Consider the following 7,799-nt stretch of genomic DNA (forward strand, 5'->3'; position numbering starts at 1 on the left):
GTTTACTACTTTGATTTTTCTCAAGTCATGACGTTGTTTGAGTCACTCTTGCTGATGTAGAACCTTATTGTTGATACTGTCTCTGTTGCTGCATTGCAGAGGTTTGCCTCTGCCACGGGCATCAGGAACGTGTGTTTTACGCATAAATCACCCTCTCTTCTTACAAGTTTTGTTTCTCATAACGTTTCAATTTGGCTGTTGATATAACCAATTTCATCATTAGTAACGTCAGCTGTTTCATGAATAAATCTGATCCTTACTGGTTTGTAATAGCGAGGAGATGATGGTGTAAGATTTTTCCAAAGAATTAGATCCTTGTTCGTGCAACTAATAAGTTGGAGAGACACTAAAGAGGATTGAAATATGTTTGCTTCAGAATTATGGTTTTTTCCAAATTTTTGTTTAAACAGAACTTGCTACGAACCATCAGAATCCAATCTATAGATAAGTTCCAGTGCATTTATGTCATCATTTGGGTGGTCATTTAAAACCTCTATCAAATATATTAATTGCTCACATGTGTGATTAAGCAAGGTTTCAAGTTGTATCTCCGCACATGTGGGAGTTACCTGACATAATTCAGTCACAGGTTAGCACTGCTTTTTAGCCTTTTGAAGTATCTTCGACAGGGATAAATTTTCCTATCAGCTGTTTGGACAATTCGTATTGTTTCCTTGTCAGCATGGCTTCTACAAACATTGATAAGGCTTCGATATGTCAAAGGGGCGTTTTCCTTGTAACTCTCTACAACTCTAATCTAGTGCTTGTCTGTATTTAGCTCTTCTTGTAGGAGATGAAGTAATATCATTAACCTCCTTGGACCCTCAACGTTTCCAGATCGTCGGAGCTTCGTTTGACTGTCATACGTTAGTACCGTGGGTGCAAAACTTCTTCACAATTGCTGTATCTTACACCCGTTTTGCTTTCGCTTAACTCTACGAAAGACTTAGAGTGTTGCAACATAGTATTTTAATGGTACTTTGCAGCCAGTTATGGTTATTTTTTAAGAACTTACTTTCAACTTTGTGCGAAAGAAGTCATATTTTTTAATTGTGACATTATACAGGACAGTTATGTTTAATACCTTTCTTCCCTTCATCAGGCAAGGTAGGATCTGATGTACATATTGTTCCATAAAGTTCAATCTTTTAAGAAACTATGGTCCTATGTAGAAGTATTCTGAAAAAGAGAGGCCTTTTCATGTCATAATTCTGATTTTCGAAGATCTTAGGAAAAAAACAAAATGCTTTCAGAACTCATGTCTGAGATGATATTTTTATAGCTAAAAACTCACTAATGTAAAACAATCGTACGAAATCAAACTGCGGAATTCAGCGGCTACTTTTTTAAATTTCCTGTAGAAGAAATATGTAGGGAAATATTCTGAACCATAATAAAAAGAATGATTACTAGTTAAAGTGGTAAATAATACGAATGAAAATAATTACGAATAATATTACACACCCGATATTCTGAATCCATATTGTTATTCAGCACACTTCACTAAAGGAGAGCGGTTTCATGCCAGTAGAGAAGCATCAATGCACTGCACAGGAGATGTAAATACAGACTAGCTCTGCTGCGTATCAATGCACCATAAGCGAATAACACACTGCCTCAGCAGCTGCCCATCTATGAGAATATCGCAGGAAGATCGGTGTTTTCGAAATTACTTGCATTTGAATAGTGAACGTTTGGTCAGCTTTCAGGACGAAATTCCCCTATGTGCGGCGGATGGATCACTATCAACAATGTCACGTTCTGTCACTTCATGAGATACTGCGAAGGTATTTTGAATTAAATCCAGGACATTGGCGCAAAGACTGCTGTTCAGAAACTTTGTGCCACCACCTCTTCTCACATTGTCAGCCAAATTTTTCCGCCCACCAGAATTCGAACCAGCTTACCTACGAGTCGAGCGTCACCGCAATGGTGTGCATTAGCGAACTCGACTGCGGTCGCTTGTACAAGCGTAGTAATCGTAACGTAACTGATACATTAATTTTCCGTATATATTGAAAATTGATTTCAGTTTCATAATTTGTGAGTAATGAAGACAAATAAAAAAAAAAGTTTGTAGCAAGAATCGAACTGACAATCAGTACACTTGACTACCCTGCCACGGCACCACTGGGATATTCATTGCTCAAAAATCCCTCATACGCTAGTCATAAACCTTTAGAGCGCCTTTTACCTTTCGCCACTCAGAGGAAATCTTCTAGGAACTTGCTGGGGGCATCTATCTGCTTCTATTAACATAGTTGAAGCCAAATCAGTGAGCCCCGGTCCACTGTCATGGCTATAGAAAATGTTAAGAATTTTCATAAATTGATAGATTAGAGAGTGTTACTTATTTTAATTACATGTTAGACGCGGCCACATGGGAGACACAGGTGACAAAAAGCATGACATAAAGTGTCCTGAGGCAACCAAAAACTATTGACCAACCACACTAGTGACGATTATTCTTGGCGGTTAGCCAAAGTGACGAGGGTCGTGGTCCAGGCGTCAGCGATAACCTTCCGATGCACAAAATTGAGGAATTTACAGTGGAAGTTAGAAAGATAGTCGAACATTAAAACGATCACATATTGAGGAAAGCTTCCAAGGGAATATTCCCGACAGACATCGGCCGGTTAAGTAACTGTCAGTGTCAATGAAATTCGCAACAGTCGCGTACCTGAAGAAGTTATTTTAGTTTATTCTGAAGGCTATCAGTTTCAGCATTTCTCTATGCCATCTTCAGGCATAGGACTGATGCATATGGGGCACGAAGATGGCATAGTGAAACGCTGAAACTGGTAGCCTTCAAAATAAAATAAAATAACATCTTAAGATACACGGCTGTTGGTGAATTTCATTGACATTGACGGATGGTGCACAGATCTGTGTGGACCCAGAATAAAGCAGAATAAAAGATTAGAGAGAAGCATATTAAAGGAGACTGGAAATTCAGTCATCTGAGCAACCTACTCAGCATCAGTTAATGGAGCAACAGATACTTCAGTGCTCCGGTGGGCACACTGCATACTAAGTAGCAGGTTTCACTACTCATTGGAACCAACGCTGAATAGGTGCTACCTATCTCTGCCTCAAACAGATAAGTCAGAGGAATTTCAGTGAATAACAGAAGCAAGTTACTTATTGGTAACTGTCTCTTGTACTATTTGGCGAGTGACCCTTGGTTGATAGTAAATTATTCCAAAGCATGGATGATTTATCACCTAGCTTAAGTGACCGATAGTTAACAGTAACACTCCGCGTGGCAGTAAAAGCACTTGTATCTGGTGAAGATCCTTCCAGCTGAACAGCCATCCCAACCAAATTGAGCTCCTCCTTTTCATCTCCGCTATAAAGTTTGACAAACAAGTTAACTAAACCTATATTGTCGTTAACATCCTGTTTGTGCCATGCAGATAACACAGAAGACAAAAGAAAAAAAAATGGTTTGGGAAAGCTGTTCTGGGACATGACAGCATGCCCTTCACCTGTCAGATTTAAATTTTTAATCTTTGCCTGACATTATTTCTGCCCATTTATATGGTTTGATAATCGTTTCCCCCTTATAAACTTGTAGAATCTAAACTTCTCAGCAAAATACTTGATGATATTAATATTTATGTTAACATGGGAGGCCTTTCCTGGCACTTACATCGAATTCAAAAATTCGTTGAATAAATTCATATATTCATTTGCATCAACAACTGAATCAACTGATTCATGAACTCTTTCCATGCTGGGAAACTTGCTTTGAATTTTTAAATTAATATTGCCAACTACTTTATTTATTGCAATGTAATGGTTCTTTCAAATAAACTGTTTGAATTTGTGTAATTTAGGGCAATGTTTGGGTGAAGTTTCATTATTAATTCACCTCACTGTTAGAAATGTTACTTACATCACTCGTAAGTTCAGAGTCATCAGTTACGCAATCATTTGGGTGAGTCTTCGCCACTTTGTAAGTATACTGGCAAAACATTTCGCTTCTTCATGAATGGAAAGTTGAACGCTAGTATTGGTTGTTAATTGTACTTCTGTCATTCGAGGTCAATGAAAAGATTGCTTGAAAAGTGAACTGTTTTCATCTGCTAGAGTTTATTTGGAATAACTGGAAGCGGTTACCGAATATCCACAGAAAGTCTGACCAATTCGCTATGCATTAGTTCTGAATTATCTCGTAGAATATGTAGTGTTCTGTCTAATATTTCGAGTGAGTTTTAATGCCTTTGTACATTCGTCCCAAATGTTTGCTTTACACTCCTTTATAAACTTACCTCTTCCAGATGCTCTTAATACTTTATATATACTATAATCCACCTGAACAGGCTATGAAGGCCCAACGGTACCGACCGGCTGCCATCTCATCCTCAGCCCACAGTCTTCACTGGATGTGTATATTGAGGGGCATGTGGTCAGCACACCGCTCTCTCGTCACTATGTCAGTTTCCGAGACCGGAGCCGCTACTTCTCAATCAAGAAGCTCCTCAGTTTCCCTCACAAGGGCTGAATGCACCCCACTTGCCAATAGAGCTCTGTAGACCCATCCATGTAATAGCCGACAACGCTTAACTTCGGTGATCTGACGGGAACCGGTCTTACCACTACGGCAAGGCCATTGCCCCTCTTAATACTTTACAGACTGGAAATTATTGTCCTCCAACTTTCAATGCAGTCTCAAAGGAAAATTAGTAGTTGTATTAATGTTCCTGCAATCATATAAAATGTTAATGCAAACGCCGTCTCTTTTTTGGTGCATATTTCAGCCAATATTGAACAAAAAATGTTTTTCAGCCACCTTTGGTCCCATCAAATAGATTAGCCAATCATAACACTGTTCACATCACACAGTATGAAATGATAAGCATGCTCTTGACATTTTGTTAATAATCGTTTGTTTCAAGCTATGTATTCTAATACTGTATCAGCGTTATAATATGACTAATATTGGAACCATAATATCTGACAAACCTTTTTCTTCTTCTATGACATCAGGAGACAGTTCTATCGCTTAGCAGGGGCCCTCAATGTACTGTGTCCTACAAGCTGCCCTCTCTGCTGCACTGAGTAGTGCCATTCCTTTTGCACTTCGAATATGGAGGCACGTTTTTTAATTCCGCTGAAAGACAGACTACAAAAAAATCCGAACAGCTAACGGAAAATTACTCACAAGTTCGTGGCACCCTCCATTGCTAATGCTGGAATTCAATATGGTGTTAGCCCATCCTCAGCCTTGATGACAGCATCCACTCTCGCCGGTATACGTTCAGTCAGTGCTGGAAGGATTCTTGGGGATTGGCAGCCCATTCTTCACGGAGTGCTGCACTGAGGAGAGATATCGATGTTGGTCAGTGAGGCCTGGCACGAAGTCGGCGTTCCAAAACACCCCAATGGTGTTCTATTCGATTCAGGTCAGGACCTTGTGCAGGCCAGCCCATTACAGGGATGACACTGTCGTGTAACCACCGGCACAGGCCGTGCATTATGAACAGGTGCTCGATCATGTTGAAAGATGCAATCGCCATCCCCGAATTGCTCTTCAATAGTGGGAAGAAAGAAGGTGCTTAAAACATCAATGTAGGCCTGTGCTGTCATAGTGCCACGGAAAACATCAAGGGGTGCAAGCCCTCTCCATGAAAAACACAACGACACCATAACACCACTGCCTCCGTATTTTACTGTTGGCACTAAACACGCTGGCAGATGACTTTTACCGGGCATTCGCCGTACCCACACCCTGCCATCGGATCGCCACGTTGTATACCGTGATTCGTCACTCCACACAACGTTTTTTCACTGTTCCATCATCCAATGTTTACGCTCCTTAGACCAAGCTAGGCGTCGTGTTGCATTTACTGGCGTGATGTGTGGCTTATGAGCAGCCGTTCGACCTTGAAATCGAAGTTTTCTCATCGAAGTACTTGCAGTGGATCCTGATGCAGTTGGGAATTCCTGTGTTGTGTGATGGTCTGGATAGTTGTCTGCCTATTACACATTAAGACCCTCTTCACCTCCGGCGGTCTCTGCCAGTCAACAGACGAGGTCGGCGTGTACGCTTTTGTTTTGTAGGTGTCCATTTTTCCACTTCATTGTGACATAGGAGACAGTGGACCTAGTACTGTTTACGCATACAGTCGTATGACACAAGTGACACGAAATCACCTGAACACGATCGAAGTCCGTGAGTTCCGCGGAGCGACCCATTCTGCTCTCTCAAGATGTCTTGTGACTACTGAGGAGTACCTGACAGAACAATGCACCTAAGATGAATAACGTATGTTTTTCGGGGTGTCCAGATACTTTTGATCACATAGTGTATCGGACTTTTCAAATATGCTAAATCTCTTCGTCCAGAGATCATTTCTTTATCGATTTCTTCACCCCCATCTCAGCGCTAAATTTGAAAATTTTAGGCGAAGTCGCTAATTACTTGCAGGTGAATCGTTTCCAGTAAGTTGTTGCCTGTGTCAGTAGAGAACCCTCCCCCGACGTGTCCCCACATCCCTGTTATTTCCCCCCTCCCCCCCTCTCCCCCATTGACACACGCAGCACAAACGTCCTCGCTGACATAGGTAGGCAACCGTGCATTACGCAGCAGCAGAAACTGTAGGACATCGCGACCCTCAGCGGCCGCATTCCACTGTGGTCGGGTGTCGGTGGCCTGTGGCGGTTACGAGCAGTGCCTCCCACCGTACGGTCAATTGTCGCTTCCCCCTCGTGCGCCTCGCCTAATGAGACGGCCAGCGCAGCCCTCGGCACTCCACTCGTTTCTATGGAAATGTCTGCCCTCCGTGGTCAGATTCCGCAATGCACTAAATGAGATTTCGTCTCCCACCACTAACCACAAGCACTCACTTCGTCTTGAGGCCATGAGTGGCCTACCGCAACCGTCCGACCGCCGTGCCATCCTCAGTGGAGGACGTGGATAGAGGGGCTTGGGGTCAGCACACTGCTCTCCGGTCGTTGGTATTCTTGACCGAAGCCGCTACTATTCGGTCGAGTAGCTCCTCGATTGACATCACGAGGCTGAGTGCACTCCGAAAAATGGCAAAAGCGCATGGCGGCCTGGATGGTCACCCATCCAACTTCCGACCACGCCCGACAGCGCTTAACTTCGGTGATCTCACGGGAACCGGTGTATCCACTGTGGCAAGGCCGTTGCCTACTAACCCCCAAGGGTGTTGCAAATTAAACTATTTACCTAGTTCACAAGTCACACCTTCGGCTAACAGTATCATTACTTTTGCACATCCATCAACACTCCCTAAGCCACCTTACGACCACCTTACGATATGTAGCGGGGTAAGGGTAGGGGAGGCGGTAATTCTGACACCAGTATTTTCAACCACTTACCTGTTCCATGGGTTGAATAACATTCAGTGAAGTGTCAGTGAAGCTTCGTAAGACATCTAATTTACGAAATTTTGGGCACATGATCCTTTCGCGAGACGTGCTATAGTATAAATCAGTATAAAGGTATGGATATTTGTAGTAAAATTAACGCTGTAGGTTGGAATAGTTGTGTACGGTGTATATGCAGTAGTATGAGACCCAGTATATTGACAAGTGTAGTCAAGTGATATCGCATTTTATGTCAGTAGTACAGTATATACCAAGACATCAGCGACTCAGGTGGCAGAATGTGTAAATCGGTACAAAGATGGTCGAACGCGTAAGTATGTGCCGTTACTGGAGGTAGAAAACAGACACCATTATTGACAGTGAGTGCTGCGTACGTAAATCACGAAACTGACAAAACCACGCGGAAAGAGTCATCATCTGATGAAAAAGCAAAAATCGGT

General features: G+C 42.3%; 1 pseudogene; it reads right to left on the reverse strand.

The window, feature by feature from the left end:
- Nucleotides 1-7,042: 7,042 nt before the first annotated feature.
- LOC126209418 (5S ribosomal RNA) lies at nt 7,043-7,160 on the reverse strand (annotated as a pseudogene).
- Nucleotides 7,161-7,799: the final 639 nt, after the last annotated feature.

The sequence above is a fragment of the Schistocerca nitens genome, chromosome 1 (genome assembly GCF_023898315.1).
Source record: "Schistocerca nitens isolate TAMUIC-IGC-003100 chromosome 1, iqSchNite1.1, whole genome shotgun sequence".
Taxonomy (NCBI): Eukaryota; Metazoa; Arthropoda; class Insecta; order Orthoptera; family Acrididae; genus Schistocerca; species Schistocerca nitens.